Raw genomic sequence first — 25926 nt, forward strand, 5'->3', positions numbered from 1 at the left:
TAACGGCAAAAAGAAATCAAAGTTGGAATTCGGAAAAATAATCTAAAAATTAACTAAAGGAAATTCTCGAAGTGCTCCCCATTTTGCTCTAAACATAAATTAACTCTTTTCTCGGACGATTCACCAGCATGTTTAATCACCGCCACTTTAATTTAATTTTAAATGTCAAATTTGACTTGTCACTGATGCGGCTGTCAGGGGAACATTTTTCATAAATTATTTTGGCAAAATTGATACCTTAATAACACATTGGCGTACGTACGTCATTTTGACATTTTATGTATTAATAAATTGTGTCAAATAGGCGAAGACGCCTATGGTTATGTCAACTATCAGACTATCACATTAAAAAGCAGAATAACCAACAATAATATTACCAACTTATGAAAAAAAGTCACAATCATTTAAAATCACCCGGTAGTTAAATTCGGTTTTATTAATACCAGTGGAACGGCCCGTGCTTACGCACTAAAATTAACAAAATATTAAAATTCTACGCTCATTTTCGATATCTCTTTCTTCTTGGCTTCTTTCTGTGTTCCCGCCTACGTTTTTGTCGTTCTCTATTTTCTGCTCTTTGTCGCTCAAATTCGTCTAAATTTTTCTTAACCCTCCACCACCCGGCGGCACGGCAATTTTGCCGGAGTACATACACTATTACGGATAATACTATCAAGTAATAGTGCAGTACTTATCAACATACCTAATTACCGGCGTCTCGCCTCCACATTTTGACTTTTTTGTGTTTTATGTTCTGTGTCAATGTTAAGGAATTTCCTCACGATATGACATGAGTATAATAATATACTTTTTTGAATTTCAACCACCAATGTGTTCTCTAAGTACAAAATTTTTAAATTTTTAAAAAGAGATTGCGGTACTATTTCCGTTACAAGTGGTAAAATCGACATTTTTTCTAAACACCAAAGATTTCTCATAGCAACGGAGAGTTCTAAACACTATCCCTCCGCCACCCGGCGGCACGGCAATTTTGCCGGAGTACATACACTATTACGGATATTACTATCAAGTAATAGTGCAGTGCTTATCAACATAATTACCGGCGTCTCGCCTCCGCATTTTGACTTTGTTGTGTATTAGGTTCTGTGTCAATGTTAAGGAATTTCCTCACGATATGACATGAGTATAATAATATAACTTTTTGAATTTCAACTACCAATGTGTTCCCTAAATCCAGAATTCTTAAATTTTTAAAAAGAGATTGCGGTACTATTCCCGTTGCTGAAATTATAAGTAGTAAAATAGAAATTTTTTCTAAACTCCAAAGATTTCTCATAGCAACGGAGAGCTCTAAATATTTATTAATTTTTGTGTTATATGTCTGTGTTATATTGTGTGAATTTGGAACCGCTATATCTAAAAGATATGCTTGCTTTTGTTGTTTATTTAAAATAATAATGTCTGGTCTGTTATGCTGAATGTGAATGTCAGTTAAAACTGTGCGATCAAAATATAATTTGTAATTGTCATTTTCCAAACAACTTTCTGGTTTATAAATATAATGTGGTTGTGTATCCTTTAATAAGTTGAATTTAACTGCTAAATTCATGTGTATAATTTTAGGGACGATATCATGACGTTTCTTATATTCGCTTTGAGCCAAAACGGTGCAAGAAGAAATGATGTGTTCAATGGTTTCCCCTTCAGTTCCGCAAATCCTACATTTATCAATGATCGATTGCAAACCGCATATGTTTTTTATAATTTCTTGTATTTATAGCACGATCTTGTATTGCAAATATGAAACCCTCAGTCTCAGGGTGAATATTTGATTTTTTAAGCCATGCATGGAAGTCTGAATATTAATTTCTGGTTGTTCCAGTTCTTTAAAATATCTCTATTTTGTTTTATAACGGGTGACTATTAAAATTTTCACTTAGGGTTGGCTATGGATCATTCTTTGTTTTCCGTTGCACCTTAGACACTGACAAGTTTGACATTTCAATAAATGTTTTTTCTCTTAATTTGGTTATGTTTCAATTGTACTGACTGACATTTGTCGTTCGTTCTTGCGTGTGTCTAAAGTAACAGAAAAAATAACAACTCGTTCAAAGTCAACTCCAAGTGAAAATTTTAATAGTCACCCGTTATTTGCTATAGTGTCAGGTATATTTGGCTCAACAATATCTGAAATTATATCATCACTTAAATTTAAATATGTGTAACCTTTATCCGCTGAAACCAAAGCATTAAAAAAAAGTGTTATCACGAGCTCTATTGAGAAAATAATTTTTTAGTGAAGCAATTTGACTGTGTTGTACTATTGGGGACAAATTACTTTGGTCGTCAAAGTCATTTGAGTGACATAAAGTTGTAAATCAAGCATTAGGATGGTTAACCTTATCTTTTACTGTCAACCATTGTCACTGACTGTCACTGTCAGACTCGTCATTGCAAAATATTAAATATCAAAAAATGGGCCACTGAATGAGAAATTCCAAGGAGGAAAACTTGAAAAGGTTTCCACAAGGCAATTTGGTTCATGGACATCCCTCAGAAGCGAGGGAGACAATTCTAAATTTTTGAACGGTGGAAGGCGGCATATTTTTGACAAGAGAAAAGTCAATAATTCGAAATTGTCGTCGATGTTGACTTGACGTTAATGCTTGGTTTACATAATTTTTTTTTTGAAGTGACGGAAAAATGATGACCAAAGTATTTTGTCCCCAATAGTAGAATTTCTAGATTTGAAAAACCCCTACCACCATTTTCGCGTGGTAAATTAAATCTTTCAATAGCATTATTGTAATATTTTTCTTATAAAATTAATGACAGGTTTTACTGTCAAAAGGGACGTGTCATACACATATCTATTAACTAACGGGTGACTATTAAAAATTTCACTTAGGGTTGGCTATGGAACATTCTTTGTTTTCCGTTGCACCTTAGACACTGATAAGTTTGACATTATAGTTAACATTATAGGTTATGTTTCAACTGAACTGACTGACATTTGTGGTTCGTTCTTCCGTGTGTCTAAAGCGTCGTCCGCGCCGATAATAACAAGTCGTGCCATTCGATGTGAAATGGCCACCAGAGGCACTTGGATCAGTTGGATCGCGAATGAATGGAAACTGTAATAACTACGGAAGGTTTACAACTAGAATAAATGTCAACCATTAATTCGTCATTGATTATCAAAATAACAATAAATACAATAAGAACTTCAATCATAATCGGTGCAAATCATTTTGTAATATTAATTTGTGTTCGCGAGAAACAGCTAGACATAAAAAGGGTTTGAAACTCGAATAAGTATCAATTGTCATTGATTGTCAAAATAATAAATACAATAAGAACTTCAATGACAATAATGCAAATCATTTTGTGATATCAATTTGTATTCGCTAGAAACAGCTAGACATTTAAATTTTGACAATTTGAATAAATTTTTCCTTCTGTAATTTCTGTAATACTATTACAGTTTCCCATAACGCGCGAGGTGGTGACATCTACCGATATTTTGACTTTTTTCCGGACGCAGAGTTTTGAGCGATTGGCACGACTTGTTATTACGATCAGCGCAGACGACGGTCTAAAGTAACAGAAAAAATAAAAACTCGTTCAAAGCCAACTCCAAGTGAAAATTTTAATAGTCACCCGTTAGTTAGTAGTTAGTAGTTAATAGATATATGGTGTCATAGCAACACAGGTTCGTGGGTACCGCCATATTGTGACACGAAACGGACACCTATTTGCATTATAGTATTAAAGATATATTTAAATAGAAAATTATAATTATTATAATTCTGAACCCAAGCTACAAAAAGCTCGTTGATAGATGTAGGGTCCTGGCTGTCAATTTCTTACCAACAATTGATTTAGGTGGAAAATTAATTCAGTCAAATTCATAATACTTAATAGTTATTTAATAAACCAGTTTGTTAATGAAACTGTTTAAAGCACGAACGACTGTAGCGAGTGAGTGCATTTAATAGTTGAGATTATTAATCGCCCATTAACAAACGAGTTGATTACAAATTTTTTTCGTTGAGCGCAAAGCCAAATCAAAATCAATTTAATCTTTTTCGATAAAGATGAGACCTTCTAAAATACCTTCATCCTTTTTTTGTCCTCAGGGTAGGCCATTTTAAAATTTTTCAACATTTTCTATTCACCTTTCCACAAAGAGTGTCAGAAGACGTTAACTCTATTCATGCACATTCAATTTCACGTAAAAATCACGGTTGCTAAGAAAACCTACTTACTTACCTTGGAAAAATTTGACATGCGAATTATAACCAAAAAGGTCGGCTTTTGAAAAAGTGAATTCGTAATTGTGCAGTTATGGAGCTATAAAATATAGAAAACCCTGCTGCACTATCTGCCGCAGTGTTGGTAAGTGCAAACAATGCATGGTCGAGGTTGTTTATACATCAAAATATCACCAAACGTCAAAATCGCAAAAATCGTTGATTAATGAAAAATAGTGTATTTATGAAGTCCATTAATACACTATATTTTAGACAAAATAATTCATTAATATTGAAATTGACAAGCGGTCAACGGAAATAGTTATTTAATAAACTAGTTTGTTAATGAAGGCGATTAATAATCGAAACTGTTTAAAGCACGAACGAGTGTAGCGAGTAAGTGCCTTTAATAGTTGAGATTATTAATCGTCCATTAACAAACAAGTTGATTACAAAAATTTTTCGTTGACCGCAAACTTTTTTTTTATGACAAAATTTCAAATTAAAGCCAAATCAAAACCAATTTAATCTTTTTCGATAAAGATGAGACCTTATATCCTTTTTTTGTCCTCAGGGTAGGCTATTTTAAAAATGTTCAACACTTTCTATTCCACAAAGAGTTTTAGAAGACGTCAACTCCATTCACATTCAATTTCACGTAAAAATCATGATTGCTAAGAAAACCTAGTTACCTTTGAAAAATATGACATGCGAATTATAACCACAAAGGTCGTTGAAAAAGTGAATTCGTAATTGTGCAGTTATGGAGCTATAAAATATAGAAAACCCTGCTGCACTACCTGCTGCAGTGTTGGTAACTGCAAACAATGCATGTTCGAGGTTGTTTATACATCAAAATATCATCAAAACGTCAAAATCGCAAAAATCGTTGATTAATGAAAAATAGTGTATTAATGAGGTCCATTAATACACTATACATATTTTAGACAAAATAATTCATTAATATTGAAATTAACAAGCGGTCAACGGAAAATAAAGTCCATTCATTTTGTATTGAACTTTTCAAGGTCAAATAATTTAAATTTTGGCTCTGTAATTATGTTTTGTAAATAGTGACATGCATCTAACCAACATAATGTGATTTAGCAATGCTCAATTCAACGTTTACGGTGTTTACCTGCATGTCATTATTTACAAAACATAATTACAGAGTCAAAAAATAAAATTATTTGACCTTGAAAAGCTCAATACAAAATGAATGGACTTTATATTTAATTATTTCTTCATGATCTTGTGAACTTGTTTTTGTAATTTTTTTTTTTGTGTATTGATATTAATCGATTATTTAATAATAAAATATAAACTTTGTTCACGTTGAGTTGAACATTTCAAGGTCAAATTATTTAATTTTTTGGCTCTGTAATTATGTTTTGTAAATAGTGGCAAGCAGCTAACCAACATAATGCGATTCAGCAATGCTTAATCCAACGTGAACGGTGTTTACCTGCATGTCACTATACTCAATTTCATATAAATGTGCATCTAAGCAAGCCATGAAAATGTGATTTTCTGTTGGTATTAAAGCTAAAGCTAGTGACTTTGACTTTCAAAGTTGCTTGCTCTGCGCGAACCCGATTTGACTAATTTTTCAGTTTTTGTCCATTTTAACATTGCTGACTTCAAAAGCAATGTTACGTCTTTTTACTGATTAAATTAGAGTAATTCTTATTTGTTTTTGGCTTTGTATTTTTACCAAGTAAAGATTTATTGGACATGACCTTCATAAATGTGACTTTTGTAATGTAACTAAATTAAAGGTGCCTTTACAAATGCACAGCTCACTTGATGAACATTAATATGAAATCAATTATACAGGGTTATTCTAAATGATTGTAGTCGAAGTAGGCCATGCCCATGTTATTACGTTTTTGCCGCTTTCATGTGAACTGTCAGTTGTGTCTCTGTCACTGTCATTTTTTAGGTGAAAAGTGCGGTGATGAGGATTTTATTTATTTTTGTTAAATTAACGATTGAATCCAGAAATATTGAGTTGTTCTACAATCAATTTAAAAATATTGAGTTGTTTTGCAGCCAATTTAACACATCATTTTGATGATTTTTTTATGTGGAGCGGCAACCATAAATTTTACATTCAGTTTTCACGCCTACTTCGACTACAATCATTTAGAATAACCCTGTATTTCCAAAACATAATTACAGAACCAAAAAATAAAATTATTTGACCTTGAAATTGTCAACTCAACGTGAACAACATATAACGATACGTAAAGTTGACTAAAGTTACAAAAAACCACTTTGCATTTGCAACAGCACTTTTATGGCATTAGTCATTTGAAATTACTTTTAACCTGTACTTAAGTTGACTCAAGTTGCAAAAAACCACTTGGCATTTGCAACAGCACTTTTATGGCATTAGTCATTTGAAATTACTTTAAAACTGTACTTATATGGAAAATATCCAACCCAAACTATGATTTTCTGGTCCCTTTGTGCCTTTTTTTGGTTCAAAAATATGAAAAAAATGCTGTTGCAAATGACAAGTGGTTTTTTGGAACTTGAGTCGACTTTATATGGAAAATATTCAACCCAAACTATGATTTTCTTACCCCTTTGTGCCTTTATTTGGTTAAAAAATATGAAAAAAATCCCGTTGCAAATGACAAGTGTTTTTTTGCAACTTGAGTCAACTATATATTGTGGTTTTCTTTTTAGAAGTTATTTTAATTTTGGCGCATTGATGGTGCCAAAACAAAACTGCGCAGACGCAATAGAGTTAGCGTAAACATGGCGATAGTCTGGTAACTGCTTTAGTGGTTGTGATGAAAACAATTCAATGAGAAAGCAAATAAATATAATTGCAACTTTATTTAATTTATTTGTTCTTGTATAATGTGAGTTATTAAATTTAGAATTTTTGTATGATGTGAGTGTTTTGTTTTATGAATATTTTGATTTGAAATTGATATTTAAAGTCATAATTTATATTCGAAAAATTTTTTTCATGAAATATTTATAAAATCATTTTCTAAAACAAGCTTAGCTCCTGTTGGCTTTGTTTTCACTGCCTCCAAATAAGTTTATTTTGTACTAGGTGTGTGCAAATGTCATAGTTTGTATAGGTTAACTGTTATTGTATTTATATGTTTTATGTGTTTAATATTGTATTTAAAAGAAATTGTTTGTAAGTAAGTTGTGTATATAAAGATGACCAAAAGAAAAAAATACGTCCCCACTTCTGAAATGGAGGAGACTGCAACAATTTTTCACGTGAGTAAAATTTATTTTACTGTATTAGTTTTTTTCTTAAGTAGTTTCTGTTAACTTTGTTGATTACAGTGTTATTTGTAGTATTTGCAAAAATTCTATATTTTATTTAAGCAGTTGTAGTTACCGTTGACAGTTGCTCGGTCGGCAAAGTAGAAATATATTTTTTTTAACTCAACAGAGGGCGATGTGGTAATGAAAATATTGATTTATAATTCCAGTCTCCAGTGGGCTATGCCTAATTGTGTACCTATACAGGTATCTTAAAAAAACGGCCCACTCTATAACTTTGCTATTGATGACCCAAATGAAAAAAATTATACAGGAAACGAAATGGCTCTAAAAACACTACAAACCTGAGTGAGCATAATATGATTTATATACCATCTACCCATTTATGGGTAATGGGCAACTTTTATTTTTCAAATGGTAACCTATAAGTTTTTTTTTATTGATTCTGTTAGAGTTTTTTTTTCTGATTTCAATGGCATAAAAAACTATACCCTTTGATAACAAAAGTTCCGAGAAAAAAAGGAAAATATGTTGCATCAAAATTAGATTTATGATTTATTGTCATACTAGCTTTCACCCGCGGCTTTGCCCGCAAATTTTTTACGTGACAAATTCACACATGTTATGAAAACAGTTGATATTGACCAATAGCAAGGCGGTCTCTATTTTAACAGGCCGTGACACTGATTTCAGAAAGTGGTCTGTGGAATGGCCCACTAACGTCTGGCAACGTTGCTTCGCCAACCTTTAAAAAAAGTTACTAGTTTTGAAGTTTTGTGATCACTCACTGTTACTCACTATTTTGTCATTGTCAGCTGTCAGTCAATCATCACTGAAAGATTTTTCCAATTCTCGTATTGCAATTTTACTTCAGTCAAAGTAGGTATTTCAGGTGTCCAAGTCAAGGTAATTATGTGTATCCTGTTCTATAAGATAGCTAGAAGTCCTTTTCGTTCACCGTGATTGCATTAGCTCCTCTCGGTACCGGTCATATTCAAGTCTTGACTCTTCCCTTTGTGTGTGTGGCCCCCATTAAGGCGCCAGTTTTCTAGTTCCAAAATTCGCATCCATTCATGCATTCTAATCTTCTTCGATGGGAATTTGAAAATGCTAACGTAGGAAGACTTGGTTGAAGCATAATTTGACTTGCAATTGGGTACGCAACATTTGTGTAGCATGTTTATTTTTCCAATTACTGAAATTAATTGTCTTGTCAAAATTATTTTTGAATGAACCGCCTTTCTATGGAAGTGCCAATATTTTTGAAACTCAGGATGCTATGGAATGGCCCACTAAGAAATTTGGCAACACAGCCAGTGTGTCCTGGCCTGTTAAAATAGAGACCGCCTTGCCAATAGTGTGCGGAATATTGCGAAAAAATCTACTCATGGACAGAAAATGCGTCTTCCGTCGACAAAAATCTCCCTTCCGGCGAAAAATAACGTTGACAAGGCTTTTGTTTCTGTTGCTAACACAAATTAATGTACAAAATGTCTGACAATTATGTTGACGTTTTCCCAAATGGATTTAAAAAATCGTTTTGGAAACGACACCAGCAGTGATATTTGGTGCGATTCTGTCTTAAAATTTACCAATATTGCTATATAACAAGGTTGTAATTGCTATGATATGAAGCTGTTGATTGGTTTGATCTATGCAAAATCAATGTTGTTCAATAACAATGTTGCTCAATTTTGAAACAGAATCGCACTAATTGACTACAGTGTGAAAACAATTTGGAATACAACAGCGAAATTGTTGCAGGAAAACTACTATGATGAATATACAGAGTGATCAACAAGAAACCACATCAAGAGTGCTACCTCATCTTTTGTTTTATCGAAACGTGTGTCTAACATGAATCAGATACTTTTATATAATTGCTGTACACACTCGTTTTGTTGGTTGCCTACCTCTCAAAATTCCGTTATTAATCGCCTTTATATTTTTTTTGTAATTCATAAATAATGGATTTAAAAGAAAGTAATTATTAGTTATTATTTATTATTGATTAAGGGAAAAACACACAGTTACATAAGATTCCTTCATAAGGCACGTAATCTTTGGTTACAAAATTTTAAAAAGAATTATTTTCCACAATTCTTTGTTTTGCTGGTTTCTGTAAGAAAAGTGCAAAAGTTATTATTTTCAAATTTTTGGTTAATTGAGAACTTGTATCTTTTCTAGCAGTGTTTAAAACATTTAAATTAGTCCAAAGTCAAAAAATAAGTTGTCACAAAAACTGCTCAAAATGTTCACCATTGTGGTCTACACAGAGTCAAAGTCGCCTCTTCATATTTTCAAAAACATTTATGAAGCTGTCAGGTGAAATGGATTGACAATAGGAGTTGAATACAACGTTTTTTTGTTCGACGAGCCCCTTAAAAAAATCCAAATCGCTTAAAATCTTTAAAATTAGCTTGACGTTTCATTTTGACAAGTGGTGACATTTATCAAAATCCGTTCACACAGGAGAAAATTCTCAAATTCTGACAGTGTCGAACAAAAAAATTCATTTATGATGATAATTTCGGATTTTGTTTCTTGCAACACAAATTTTATAGGGAAACAAATGAATATCCTTCAAAATTTTCCGATAAGTCCCAAAACTCAATTTAACTTGCTGTCTTAAACGCCTTATGGAAGTTCAGGGATGTTCCTTGATAATTTGTCGAAGATTTTACACCATTTCTAGAATTTGAACAAAGGACCGACCTGACTTCTTCTTAAAGCTAGTGTGACACGGTACTAAATTTCACAGATTATTTCATTCATCATCGTTTTCGACCAATCGTAAGGCTTTATTTTTTGGATTATAGTGATTATTTCCTTCGAAAAATTTAAGCCAATCAAAAAGCTCGAATATTTGAATTTTAGCCAATAGCGACGATCGAATTACAGCGATAATACTGCACTAGTGCAATTATCGATAATTTGCACTAGTGCAAATGTGATGACCGTCAACGACAACATAAAAATTTAATGAATAACCAATTTTTAAACACAGAATTACGTTTATTTGTACTTACTTATCATGTAAATTTTTCTCAGGAAATAGTCTGTTAAAATATCCTCTCATGCATGTCAAATTGTCGATAATTTGACATGCACTCGGAATATTACTAGTGATAATTCCATAATTCGTCAAGTAGGTGTCTCAGATGTTTTCAATCCTATTGCTAAAGTAATAAAATAAATACTGTTGTCAAATGGTACTATTAAATTCATGAAATAATCAACCGAATTACACTCTAACTCTTGAAATGATTTGTTTTAACACTCAAGCTCTCAAAAGGTCACCACTCGTGTCACTTTGACATAATTTATCCTCCACCTTCGGTGTCGGGAAATTAATACTGTCAAAGTGACACTCGTTGTTACTTAGGAGAGCTTACGTGTTAAAAATCGATCATTTCAGAGCTCTCGTGGAATTACAACTGATAATTTAGTAGTAAATTGTTGAGAAAATTTAGTAGTGAATTTATCAGAAACTGGCAAGTAGTCTGTTTGCAACGTATTCTAAAATATTCAGTAAAAATGTCAGGAAATGTGGGCAGAAGCCACAAATTGGTACAGGCATCAGCTGATCGTTATGGCTACACAATGTGAAAGACCCAATAGAATTGAACGGATTAAAAGTTTCAAAGGTAGCGCGTGCGTTCTGGCACACGTAGTGGTAAATTTCTGGAAAAATTTAGTTGTAAATTTATTTGGTAATTTTGTGTATGACACGGTGTTCTAAATTTTCTTGAAAATCTACTACTAAATTTTCTGTGCAAGGGGGTACAAAGTAAGACCAGTTTCACCTTGTTTCGAAAATAATCTAGTAAAAATGCCTTCTCTTCAATGGTAAAACCCATTTTACAACTTATTCTGGGATAATTATTGCTTACAATTGCAATAAACGTCTGTAAACTTTGCCGAAATCGATGTTAACTTGTCAACAACAACAAATTGATTTGAAATGTGACATTTCAACGAAAAATGTCCGTACCAGTGGCGTCGCGTTTGGCAATAAAGCTGATTGGCGATTCCAGCTATCAGTGAGACATCTGGTGAGAATTGTGTGCAAAATGTTAAAGCACACACAAGCCGTTGTTTGTTAAGACGGCCACAAACACAGGGGGAAGAATGTGCAGTTAAAAGTGTACACGCTTGTCCTGAGTTAAACCCGTACTCTCTGTGAGTACACACACACTACTGCTTCCCCGTCACTTGTGCAGCAAACGTTCATCGTAATGGTGACCAAAAAGGAAATTTGTCTGATGACAGTGGCGTGCCTTTGTATTGTATTCGCGAGACATATTTCGTAAATCAGACATAATACGGCCGCTACTGAATTCCAACTGAAGCATGCAGCGACTACACACAGAAAGTTATCCTCGGGCGGGTTTGAATGTGCACGCCAAAAATCACGACAGTTTTGATTCCAACTGACTTGAATGCGCGTGCCACATTCTTCTCCACACACAGGGAGTTTTAACTGTACCCCGTGGCGTGTGCATTCAAGTCTTGACTCTTCCCTCTCTCTGTGTGGCCCCCTTTAAAGTGGTTCGTGTTTTTTAGACAATTTGAGGGTTTAATCGAAGTTTATTTATAAAAATGACTAAAAACAAGATCGGCAAAACAAATTGTTGTATTTTTGGCTGAAACACGTGCCGAAAAAACGAACCACAAGCATGTTTTCATTTATTTCGCGTAAAAGCAAATTATGTTTACATGTTTACATCGAAAATGTTTTCGGTTTTAAAGACCGGGAAGAGAGAAGGAAAGCATGGGAAAATGCTTTATTAATGGGAAAACCTTCATCCAATTATGTGAGGGTCTGTGGGAAACACTTTAAAAGAGAAGAATACATTTGTAAGTTAAATAGTATTTTGAGTTTAAATTTTGAAATGATTTATTTAAGCATCACCTGCAGAGATCAAAAAACCACGTTTGAAAGAAAATAAAGGTGTTCAAGTGACAAGTGGTAATTTAGTTACATTTATTTGTAAAATAGAGAATGATAAACATTTGAATTCACTCACTATTGTTATCAAACTTTAAATTGTTAAATGATATTTGTTCATTAGTTAAACACTGTTATTCAACAGTATGCACTCATAAGCTTTCTGTCGAGGATAGAGTGATGTTGGTATTTTCAAATTAAAAACAGCTATTAAACTCAATACAATTGCCATTTTTTTTTCATTTTTCACCAAGTACCTACCAAGAAACTTTTGATTAAGATGATTGTACAATATACAGTGTGAACATAAAGTTTGGAACAAAATTCATAATAACGTAATGTGATGTTTTTAAGAAAATCACTCGGACAGGTCGATTTTATTTTGAAAAATGCCATTCTATGACGTGCAACTTGTTTAAATGACGTCACTGCTTTTTGCGCAATGACGTCATCACCTATTTTTTTAAATAACTACCCCCACTTTTTTCTTCTCTTTTTGATAGACCCTTCTACTCTACTACCTAAACGACGAATGAAAAAAATTGGTACCTTACAAAACAATTTTTTTGAGAAAATGGCAATTTTTATTTCAAATTTTTTTTTTGTATGGGTTTATTTAAAACAGAAGGTTTATTTTAATCGACCAAACAATTTAGAAGATTTACTGCAGCTAATTCGCTCCAAAATGGAACGAAAAGTCCTGACATTATTGAGCGCAGTGTACAAAGTGTTTTGGCAGGGAATAATTTCAACATTTGCGTTAAACTTTATTGTTAACCTTAGATGGTTATTTGTATTTGTTTGAGGTCAATTAAAATTTTTACATTAAAAATTAAATTAATTTTTTAAAATAAAATTTGCCATTTTCTCAAAAAAAAATTGTTATGTAAGGTACCAATTTTTTTCATTCATCGTTTAGGCAGTAGGAAGGTGTATCAGAAAGAGATGAAAAAAGTGGGGGTTGCTATTTAAAAAAATTGGTGAAGAGGTCATTGCGCAAAAACCAATGACGTCATTTAAACAAGTTGTATGTCAAGGATGGCATTTTTCAAAATAAAATCGACCTGTCCGAGCGATTTTCCAAAAAACATCACATAACGCTACTATGAATTTTGTTCCAAACTTTATGTTCACACTGTATAGGAAATGTTGTAAAACCATGCATATTGTGGCCATCAATAGATGAATGTAGAGCAAATATGCCCAAGTGCTTTAAAAAGTACACCAATGTTAGAGGAATATTTAAGTGCATGGAAATTCCAGTTAAAAAACAGATGATTTTTGTGAAACCATATCTGCTGCTTCTAAATTTATTACTGAAAGATGCTTCATCACTTTTAGATAACAGTCTTTCAAACTTATTAATGAGAAAACGTTCATCTAATTATATGAGGGTCTCTGGAACACACCACAGACCAATAACGAATTGTTTAATTGTCTGTGGAACACACTTTAGAAAAGAATTACACTAAGTGTATAATGGCAATTTTGATATTACTAGGATGCTAGACCAATCAAATCTAAGTACACAACGTTGCCGGTTGATTTTCTGGGTAGAATGCAGTGTTGGTGGTTATTTGGTGTTGGCAAAGACTATATTTGTAAATCGCTTATGAAACTACAATAGATGACGTTGTCAAATCTTCTCTACGATGACATATGTCAAAAGTTTAGACAGTCAACTTTTTTTTAAATAGTACATTATACATTTCTTAGTCTATTCTTGTAAACCTTTTTTTTTTCTACATTTGAATGTGTAAAAAAGTTGCAATAGGAAAAAATCGAGAAAAAGAGAAAAAGAGATAGTTAGCCATGGAGACAATTGAATTTTGACATTAATAGCGTCAATTATTAACGTACCTACATTTAAATAAATAGCTATGTTATAACCTACATTTAAATAAATAACTATGATATAACATCTGGCTTCGAAACCTAACTTCTTCCTGACTATACCGCTTTGAATGCATACACGATGAAAATATGTAGTTGAATTTTGATAGTGCATGAATGACATGATGAGTCTTGGGAATCGTATTCGAATTATTCGAATATTTGAATAGGTGACTATTTAAAATTCGAATAAGTGTAAATTCTAATATTCGAATAAAGTAAATTCAGGATGGATCGGGTATTTCACTGTCAAATAATTTTATTTTTTGGCTATGTACATAATTCTTAAAATAGTGAGATGCAGGGAACCAACATAACGCGAATTTAGCATAGTAAATTCAGTATGGATTTGGTATTTCGTCCGAGTCTCAGTTTTCTGGCCGAGGCGCACCCGAGGCTTGAAAACAAACAAGGTCAAATCATTTTATTTTTTGGCTACGTAGTTGTCTTGTAAATAGTGACATGCAGGGAACCAACATAATTCCAATTTACAGTACTATATACGAATGTATAGTGTACTATTTAAAAAACAAAAGTTGACTATTAACTTTGACATATGTCATCGTAGAGAAGATTTGACAACATCATCTATTGTAGTTTCACAAGCGATTTACAAATATACAGGGTGTCTCAAAAATGGCGTACTAACGGTGTACTACGGTGTAGAAGAGATTACCGTAAACACCAGAAAAATGTTAAAAAAATTCTATTGGACTTATTTTCTGATTTGGCGGTCTTTGAATGTGGCACTTACCAGGTCAATTATTTTGAAATATATGTATGAAATTGTCATGACAGCTACGTCTAATAGTACATATTATCACAAAGTACAAGATCACTCACTATCAATATCTAATCCTGCATAATAGAGAATTTTGAAGTTTTGGAAATCGAAAAAATTATTTTAACTCCTCTACGGTAACATTGCAAGGTAATGATGTATGAATATATCATTGTTTACATTCTATTTTCGTTAATAATAATAATAAAAATAATAGATTTTTTTGACGGAAACATTTTTTCCATATTTTTTTCATGTACATTTAAGCATCCTCGATAAGGTAGTAAGTAGTTTGTACGCCATTTTTGGGACACCTGTATATCGTTTGCTATACTTTTTTCTAAAAACAAAAAAGATGTAGGGCCGCGAATACCAAACTGAATCACCCGGTATACAACATACATATAGTATACAGAGTGATCAACAAGAAACCAAATCAAGAGTGCTACCTCATCTTTTGTTTTATCGAAACGTATTTCTATCATAGATCAGCCGCTTTTGTTTACTTGCTGTGAACACTCGTTTTGTTGGTTGCCTACCTCTCAAAAATCTATCATTAATTGCCTTTATAAATTTTTTGTAATTCATGAATAATAGATTTAAAAGCAAGTTATAATTAATTATTATTTATTATTGATTAAGGAAAAAACATACAGTTACACAAAATTCTTTCATAAGGCACAATCTTGTGTTACAAAATTTTAAAAATAATTATTTTTCACAATTCTTTGTTTTGTTGTTTTCTGTAAGAAAAGTGTAAAAGTTATTATTCTCTAATTTTTGGGTAATTGAGAACTTACTCGTATCTTTTCTAGCAGTGTTTAAAACATTTAAATTACTCCAAGGTCAAAAAATAAGTTTTTACAAAAACTGCTCAAAATGTTCTCCATTGTGGTCCAGACAGAATCAAACTCGCCTCTCATAATTTCAAAAACCCTTATGAAGCTGTCAATTTGTTTAGGATAATGTGTGGGTTTTATTTCTTGCAACACACAAAGGGAAACAAATTAATATCCTTCTTAAAAAAATTCTGATAAGTGCCATAACACAATTTAACTTGTTGTCTTAAACGCCTTATGGAAGTTGAGGGATGTTCCTTGATAATTTGTTGAACATTTTGCACCATTTCTAAAATTTGAACTAAGGACTGACCTGACTTCTTCTTAATGATGGGTTATGATTTGCTAAAATTAGGCACTATAATTTTAAGACATTGATAAACTTGTTGATAACCAATACCATCAGGTTCGGACATCTGACTTAAAATTCTTCGTGTAAGGGGGTACAAAGTAAGGCCAGTCTTCATTTTCTTGTTTCACCCTCTTTCGAAAATAATCTAATAAAAATGCCTTCTGTTTAATGGTAAAACCCATTTTACAACTTATTCTGGGGTAATTATTGCTTACAACTTCAATAAACGTCTGTAAACTTTGCCGAAATCGAAGATTTGTTTTCTAGGTTAAATCACTTAAATTGTCAACAACAACCTTGAATTTTGAAATGTGACATTTCAACAAAGCATCTCCCTACCAGTAGCGTCGCGTTTGGCAATAAAGATGATAATTTACTTACTCTTACAAATGTAAAATGTTGCTCTTGTTAATCTTATAAATTGTTTCCCTTATCTTATAATAATAATAAAATGCAGAATATAGCCTAAGGGAGTTCGTTTCGGCTCAGGGAGGCGAGGGTCGCGGGTTCGATTCCGACCCAGGGCAAAAAAAAGGCTATATTCTATCTCGTGATTCGGAAGTCACGTTAAGCCATTGGTCCCGGTCTATTGAGTTGAGAGTTTTTAAGGTGCCGAGAGCATAAACATCGAGTAATGCCCGTGGTGCATATAACGTTTTATGTTTCACTGCATTTGAATTTGTGAACATTTAAAAAATTTATAAAATGTGAACTTGATTTTGCTAAATTTCCTAGTTTGCGGTGGCTCGTATCTATGACGACTTGTTTGAGCGGGCGTAATAAGCGGGCATTATGATTTATACGCCCTAGGGCATGATAGCCTACTTAATATATCTCGTTGTCAAGGTATAAAAAACAAATCATGATTCAATGAAACATAATAGCTATTTATGCACCAAGGGCGTTACAATGATGATTGCGCCCGGAGAACGATGAATCCAGATGGAGGGCTTTAGCCCGAGAGATGGATATCGTGCGATATCGTATCCTAGGAGTTACCAAGTAAAATTTGATAAGTGTGAATAATATTTTTTCACATAGTACCTACTTCAGCACATTTGATAAATAAAAATACTAAAAGAAAACAATATATTGTCTAGTTTCAATAATAATCATGGAACCTACGAGTATATCAGCATTACCCAGCCGTTTTTGACCATTATCATTAATGACCGGGCAATGCTGTTAGCGTTAGAATAAAAATGACATTTTTAATAACATTGCCCAACCACCACGAGCCATAACGTCAATGTCCGGTCATCAATAATCGCCAGGAAAAATGGACATTCACGTCATTGTCTGGCCATTGTCGTCAATGTCCATTTATCGTCTTTGTCCGTAACATATACATAAAATGTGTTAAATCTTACAATAAAAATTATTGGGCCATGATGTTTTGCCACTCACAACAAAAAATTTATATAACCCGGGCAATAAATACGGCGAAATATGTTTGCAAGTACATCAGCTGTAGCTAAAATAGTCTACTTCGACGTTGTTATCGTTAACAGATCTACTAATTTCATGTGGAGCACTACTCAAGGCACTTGTTTGTCGAAAAATGTCCACTACTTTAATAACAGAATAACACCACATAAAATTAAAAACTTTGCACACAACACTTCTTCGCCTTCCACAACACATATGCGTTCTGCTGTTGCTCTAAATAACTTAAAATTTTGTGTAACCTTAAGAAAACCATCACGAAACCCGCAAATTCACGTAAAACCAACAACAAAACAATGCACAAACATAAGCCGCACCGAGCGGGGTATGACTTGAAATCTGGCAACAGTGGCGCCCCCAACGGTAGCCGAAATCGCCAATAATTTACCTATTCTCACAAATGTAAAATGTTGCTCTTGTTTATCTTATAAATTGTCCCCATTCTCTTATAATAATAATAAAATGCAGAATATAGCCTAAGGGAGTTCGTTTCGGCTCAGGGAGGCGAGGGTCGCGGGTTCGATTCCGACCCAGGGCAAAAAAAAGGCTATATTCTATCTCGTGATTCGGAAGTCACGTTAAGCCATTGGTCCCGGTCTATTGAGTTGGTCATCATGCCCCTCATAGATTTGTAAACCAGTCCTAGACTGTGTAACAATTTTTTTTTTTATTTTATTCCAACGTCTAAAATTCATGAGGTATCATTTTTTATTAAGTAGCGTTTGAGACCATAAATTGTCTACGTCCATGCTTTGACCGCTTATTTGCGTATGATTTTGCTACGACGTGACCGATAATTCGCAACGCTTGCTCCTATTTGGATTCTTTTTGATCAGTCAACTAACCTTTAATCCGTTTTGTGATTTGATTCCAAGTTTGTTAACTGTGTATTTAATAATTGTACATTTAGATAATTAAAGCTCTATGTTTGTTTGAATTCTGGAATTTGTCTAGCCAAATATAACTCGACTTTCCATTTTTTTTCGGAAAATTTTGATTATGCAGGGTTATTATAAATGTTTGTACTCGACAAGCCTTGAAAACAAATGATTTTTTTTGTTTTGCCGTTCCATAGTTCCAGACGAAAATGATACGAAGTATAGGGATTATAATTCTTTCTTGACATTAGGAGGTTATGTTTACTTTGAAAAAAGATTCTTTGAATTACTTGCCACAACGGTGATGATTAGTTTAAAGAGATTGTTCCAATGTTTTAATATCGTGAGTAACAGTGACTAAAATCCATCAGGACGGGATTTGTTAACTTATCCACTGGTGTTTAACTACATGTGTAGAATTGAATTGCTGCTGTTAAATTATTCGTAACGAAGCGTTTTAACCTACAATTAACTTTGACTGGTGTTGGTGAACCCGGCCTTTAATCGTACTTTTTTCAATAATAACTATAATCTGACACTGTCAAATTTTTTGACAAATTCAAAACGCCCGTTTTGAATGTTCAATACATATTAGAAACAATAAAACACTTTCATTGCAATACAAAAAAAGAAAATTCCCTAACAGTAATGTACCTATATTGAAAATGGATAAACTGTAAAGTTTGACCAGAAATATTGTGGGAATATGGCTTAATTGCCCCATTAGCTTTTTCCAGTTTTTGCGATATTCAACCGCAACAGACTGTAAAATGGTTTATTCGGAATCGTATTGTAATATGCACATTCCTAACCTTATACGAGGGCGGAAAGTTAACTTGGTTGGAAAACCAGTAGAAATGAAACTGCATCTAATTAATTGTTTATTTGCTAAAAATGTAATGATTCCGAATAAAATAGTATACAAACCTCGGTGGGAGTATGTTTCATTCCTGTCTCGAGCATTAGTTCACCACGGCTACGCCTTGGTAAACTATCTTAGCTCTCGACAGGAATGAAACACTTCCCACCTCGGTATGTATTATTCACAACCGGTTAGTAACGTACAGCTTTTCTAACCTCAAAGGTTAGAAAGTGAGCGATTACTCGTGTACACATCAACCGGTCAGTAATGATGAAAAGAGGAGTCAGTAATGAGTCGTAAGCGGTCAGTAATGAAACCCATAACTTACCTGTGGTGGCGCTACTGTAGCACCAATCGCGAAAATCTCTATACGTTTTTCTGATATCGTAATTTGCTTTTCTCAGGTAAGAGATTGAGTGTTCATTTGTGTGCGGGTTCCCGAAATTCTGGGGAGGGTACACTCTATTTCACGATCGCACATTTTGTTTGTTATAAATGTGAGCAAATGTCAATTTGGTTTGACTTTTGTGAACTAAAATTTAATACAATCTCAATCGTGCGCGCCTACTAAGTTTTATTTTGCCAAAATAAACGATAATATTACGGAGGGTGGTTTTTATTTATTTTTTATTATTATAATGTTGCTTGTTTTATTAAATGATTGATTGTGAATAAAATAGCATACAGACCTCGGCGAAAGTCCATTCCTGTGTCTCGAGAACTAGTTCACCTCGAGGGCAAGCCTCTCGGTAAACTATTGTTCTCTCGACAGGAATGGAACACTTTCCTCCCCGGTATGTAATATACTATTACGGTAGAAGTTCGTTAGGATAGCCTTTACTGTCGAGCCAGAGATTTTGTGAGACGAGCTCGCACAGCGAGTCGAATAATACTGGTAGAAAAGGCCCTAACGGACGTGTATTGTACAATAGTTTTTGTAATATCTCTACGATTCGTTCACAATTATCTTTTTGAAATAAAATTTTTTCAACGCCATCGAAAAAACCGAATGATTAATAAGTTTGCGCAGGATGTCGTCATGTCAAGCGTTGTTTGTGAAAAAAAATTGTCTCAATGTTGTTTGTCAGATTTGTTCAACGATTAACTTTCCGTTGAAAATAAACGACTGAGATCAATAAAAAATCGCGATCAAGATATTCCCGATGTCCGGATGGCCGGAGAGCAAGTGAGGTCATCGTTATTCCCTGCAAAGTCGCGCTGGTGTTGGTGTTAAAATTCTGAAGCATCATCTTCGATCTCGTCTACATCTGCTAGTGGCATACGGATTTCGATTAATTCAAGGTGTGTCTCATAACATTAAACATTAATTATTGTACCAATTATAAACAAGTTGAAAAATAAAGTTTAGGTCTACGTTGCCATAGTTATTTAGTCATTCATAACCTCCGGACTCCGGCCGTTATGAGGTTGTTTACATGGTGACAAACAGTCTGGAAAGCCACCTTTAACAACTAGATATTACAAAAACTCATTAACGAGAACGTTTACAAAAAAAAATTGTGTAGAAAAGTTGTTGCTCTTGAGGAGTTTTATTACCAGTTAAAATTAATGTACTTATTTCTGTTACAGGCTGTATGTATACATTTTTAAAACAATAGAACTTATTCTAACGCTTTTGGGTACACATTTTTTTCTCCAATCGTCTTAAAAGTGGTCACTTTTATAGTAAAAATAATGTAAGAAGGCCCATGTCAAATTTGACAGCGGCGCTAATATTTCTGTAACTACATTCAAAACAAAGTCTGTGTTGAACATATACATTTTTAAAGTTTCTTACCTTTTCGATATCCTCCAAAAAAGAAAATTTCGTTTGAATTGTTCAAATGAACGACAACGTCTTAAACGGAGATTTATTGTTTTGAATGTACTTTCAAAATTTTTGCTCATTACCATAGAAACATTCATTAGTTCACATTTTTGCTTTTGCTTACATTGTTCTGGCAGTTTCGCCGCCCGGCGACCGGTGATCTTATATTTTCGCCGGCGAACACACGGTCGCCGGCCGGAAAATTTGCCGGTCGGTTTGTTTTATGGTATACAGATCTAGGCAGATTTGCACACGATGACGATTTTTCTTCGCCGGCTGCATATTGTGCAGTGCTGTACCAACATTTGTCATAGGTGCATGAAACTGCGTGGGCTGAGATTTGTAGTTTATATGTACATATTGAAAATTATTTTTTTTTTCATCGGATCTTTACGTATGAAATAATGTGTTAAAGGCACTGACACGAGTGACACGAAAGTTGACGGCTGAATCATGAGCGGCCGGCGTCGTGTGAACGGCTACAACGGTTTTTCTGTCGGAGGGCACAATGACCGGCCGGTGAAATTACCGTCTGTGTCTACATTATATGATTTTACTTATGATTTTTCACAGGCAAAAATCATAAGAAAGGCTTAGGAAGGAATACTTAAGAGATGACAAATTTGACGAGATGAGAAAGTCCATGTTTACATTGTTATGAGTCGTTATGAGTTTCCCTAAGATTGTTCGTCGCGGAAGGTGTAAGGTGTAATCTTCTCGGGGGTAATTACTGCACGTCGTTGTGATCTAATTGTGCCGAATGCATAAAATATATTCACGGAGATGAAAAAAAAAATCTGGAATGTTGGCGGGCGACTTACTTAACCTATTACTGCTATTGTTTGCGCGAATTACTATTAAAAAAAAGAAGCACAAGGAGATTTTGGACTCGTAAGTGGTCGAAGAGGCGATATTTTGGACGTGGATTATCAAGTTTATTTTTCGAGGAACTGGCCGTTGAGGATAAAAAGAGTTTCAAAAATTTTACAAAAATGTCAATAAGAACTTTTGACGACTTGCTAGCTAAAGTGGGCCCAAAAATCTGTAGACAAAACATAACCTTTAAAGAATGTATTTAACCCAGAATTCGATTATTTCTAACACTTAGATATCTTGTCACATGAGAAACCTTTCAGAGCTTACATTATGGCTTCAGAATTTCAGTACCATCTACCGTACATCCAAGTCTAAATTTTAACAGAAAATGTTAATTTAAGAATGCAGTATATCAATATGGAGATTTTAATAACGGAATTGGTTGTGTCAAATGAAGCAAAAAATGTTATTCCTCTGAAGTTTTTGCGTAAAATAAAAATTTTTAATTAGATTTGTGAAATTGACTGAACCGTAAAATCTCTATTACCAAAGTTTATGTAGCTCTATTAGAAGTGATTGAATTTCTCATATCATAATAACGTACGGATGAATAAGTTTACATAAAAGCAATGGACATGAGATCACCCTTCTGTGAAGTGTAATGAATGTAGTGGCCTTATTGTGTTGCAGTTCATCACATCTGATAAAGTTGACTTTGTCAGAGAGCTGTTGATGAATATTACGGTTCTACTTAATAGTAGTTTATTTAACGAGTTCATGTGTACATCGGGCTTTTTTAGCATGAGTAGGCCAGTTTCGAACGTTTTAAAGGCTCACGAGTGCCATAAAGAGCCCAATTTACAGACGAACGAGTTGAATACAACGTTTTTTTTTGTTCGACGGGTCCCTTAAAGGCTCCAAATCGCTTAAAATCTTTAAAATTAGCTTGACGTTTCGTTTTGACAAGTTGTGACATTTATCAAAATCTGTTCACACAGGAGAAAATTCTCGAATTCTGAGTATCGAACAAAAAATATATTGTCGAATTAAGTATGGATAATTTCTTCAACAAGTTGTATGAAAATGTTTTATAAGACAATTTGGAGTTTAATATTTTATATTAAGCTCCTTACAGATACGGGAATAATTTTATAGCAATGTTTTTGCTTTACACACTATACAGGGTCTATCAGAACTGGCGGACCAAAATAATACAATGAAATCATCATCTTCGGGGAATAATAAAAGCAATACCCTTCTCAAGATAACAATTTTAATTATAGGACGATTACAACAACTTTTAATTGACACATTAGGTGCACGATAAACAATAATTAATTAGCACATCTCTCTCTAACGTCTCAAGCATCTGAATTCGCACTGCTTCCCCTGTTCCCGTTTTCGATATTACAAACCCATGCATTGCCGTCTTGGATTTCGAATATCCGCGGTGCTGTACAGGCTGACCGGTAAATGGCGCTAACAATAATAGGAAAAATATTTTAAAAAATCCATCCTCATTGGATTTTAAAATAAGAACGTTTTTAATTGACGAATCGCGTGTAGATATAAAATTACTTTAAAAAAATATATTACATAGTAACTATCGAAACAAATTTGATTGTTGCAAAGACACAATAATTGAATAGTATGTTATAATAAATTATTTCTGACAATTACAAAAGTCATTAAAAACGCTTAATGTTTACTTCTTCAGAATATTTTGATATGCTTGTCTTATATGGACAGTGCGATGAGAGTGCCACAGTTTATGCTCAGGAGTACGCAGTTCGTTTTCCCAACAGGGAACATCCTAGCAGAACTACTATAACCTGAAAAATACTATAACCTAAAAACGTCCGTCATTGCACAAACAATGCAGATACCCAACAATGCATATGCATCATTTGAAATGCATCCATAGTTACAAATAAAGCAGGAAAACTAATTTATAGGTAACTTAACATCAACAACAGGATTGGTCAGTTCAAATTGCTTCTTTCCTAATCACTATTTAAGATAGATTTTTTGAAAATGTTTCCTATTATTCCCAGAAGATGATGAATTCACCGTATTATTTTGGTCCGCCAGATCTGAAAGATCCTGTATAGTATGATGAAAAAAGGCGCCCGTGTTGACCCACACATAAGTGATGTTTAACTAAAGACGAATTCGAAGACCAAAATGGAATTTGTGCTCTTATTAGTATTACTAAGATACAGGCTGTTTCCAAACTGCCGCCTAAACTTTACAGAACATGATAAAATATGCTATACTGAAGAATAAATAATTAAAAAAAAAATGTTTCTTTGTAATTTGGCTTCATTTTGATTCTTTAATAGACATATTAACGAACGCGACGTCATCATCTGCGATGTTATTATAGCCATTAATTCAAGGAACATTTTACGAACATTTTTAGGTTGGCAAAACTTGATGCGGAATTATGTTGTCATGCATGTCAGTTTAAATTAGAAAATGTGTCAAGAACAGGAAGTGACCGTATTTTTAGTAATATGTATCACGTATTTCGAGGGCCGTTCATGCAAGATTATTTTGATTATCTTCCATATTCGTGTTTTGTGACAGAATAGTTGCTATTCTGTATCGGGTACGTTAAAAGTAAAGCATACGTTAAAAGTTCGGATTTTGACAGACCTTTAAATCGGGGAGACAAATTTGCCATTCTGTAATTTCAGAATAACAGAGACCGATAAAATGCTAAAATTTAAAGTAGGTACGTTAAGTTGATTGTGAACGAGCCTTAGCGCTTGCGTCCTGAGCAGAGATAACGTAGAGATGGTCAAGTACGTGGTAAAATACTATCCGAACTACTAAATTGGGCGACTGGAAAGAATGATCCACGCACAGAGGGCGCCCGATCACGGCGCGTGGCTAAAGTTACTACAATAACTGCATATGTAACTTTAGCCACGCGCCACGAGTGCGGCACAGATGGCGCCAAATTCAAAATGTTGAGTTCTAATTATCTTAATTTAAACTGGTAACATCGATCAACTAAAAATTTTGATAAATCGTCCAAATTAAGAAAATAGCTCAATCTGCACGATTTATCAAAAATTTTGGTTGATTTGATGTTACCATAGGGATGAAATGACTAAATATAAAATAAAATTCAGCATTATCAAGAATGACTATTTTATTAATGTTATTGTATTCAAATAATTTGAAAAGTACAGTCGGGACATTCTTAGCTGGCAAATTCAGTTGTGAATAATTAAATTAAAGAATTGTTTTTGCCAATTTGGTTACTCTCACTGGAAGATAGTTGTGAAAGCATCTAGTGGGACCACGAAGAAGCTAGCAAGTTCCCACAGGGGTAAGGAAGGGGCTAGGTTGGAATGAATTAGGAATGTACAGTTAGTAATGAATAAAGGGAAAAATACAAATAATTAAATCGCGAAATATCGACCGATTAAATCAATTTGTAAGAGTCATCTATGGATTTGAATTCGTATGTCTTAATTGTGTAATCTAAAGTTAAGTCATTAAATAAACAAATTGAAATCGATTTGGTTTTAAAAAAAATTGAAAATGCAATTTTTAAATAGCTCTGAAAAACCTGTAGCCTCTACATCTAATTTTGTTGTTAATTTAAATTTTTCGTCATTTCAATTCATGCGTGACTCGATTACAAATTAATTTGATCGCTCTGTCGATGTTTCAAATCATTAAGGGCCAGTTTCATAATAAACTTAAAGCGACTTTATCTTAACGTGACTTTAATGGATTGTTGCGACAATAACTTTCCATTGTAAATGGTAAACTTTAATGTTAAAGTAACTTT

The 25926-nt window shown here is 33.6% G+C and overlaps 1 protein-coding gene across 2 annotated transcripts in view; it reads left to right on the forward strand.

Moving 5' to 3' along the window:
- Positions 1 to 6957: 6957 nt before the first annotated feature.
- Positions 6958 to 25926, forward strand: part of Nca (neurocalcin homolog) — a 101475-nt gene continuing 82506 nt past the window's right edge. Inside the window, exon 1 of one of the 2 annotated variants that reach the window (XM_069038030.1) lies at positions 6958 to 7087. The gene's annotated coding sequence lies outside the window, so the exon portion shown is untranslated. The remainder of the gene's footprint in view (positions 7088 to 25926) is intronic. The other variant, XM_069038037.1, reaches the window with a different exon arrangement.

Source organism: Tenebrio molitor, chromosome 1 (genome assembly GCF_963966145.1).
Source record: "Tenebrio molitor chromosome 1, icTenMoli1.1, whole genome shotgun sequence".
Classification (NCBI taxonomy): Eukaryota; Metazoa; Arthropoda; class Insecta; order Coleoptera; family Tenebrionidae; genus Tenebrio; species Tenebrio molitor.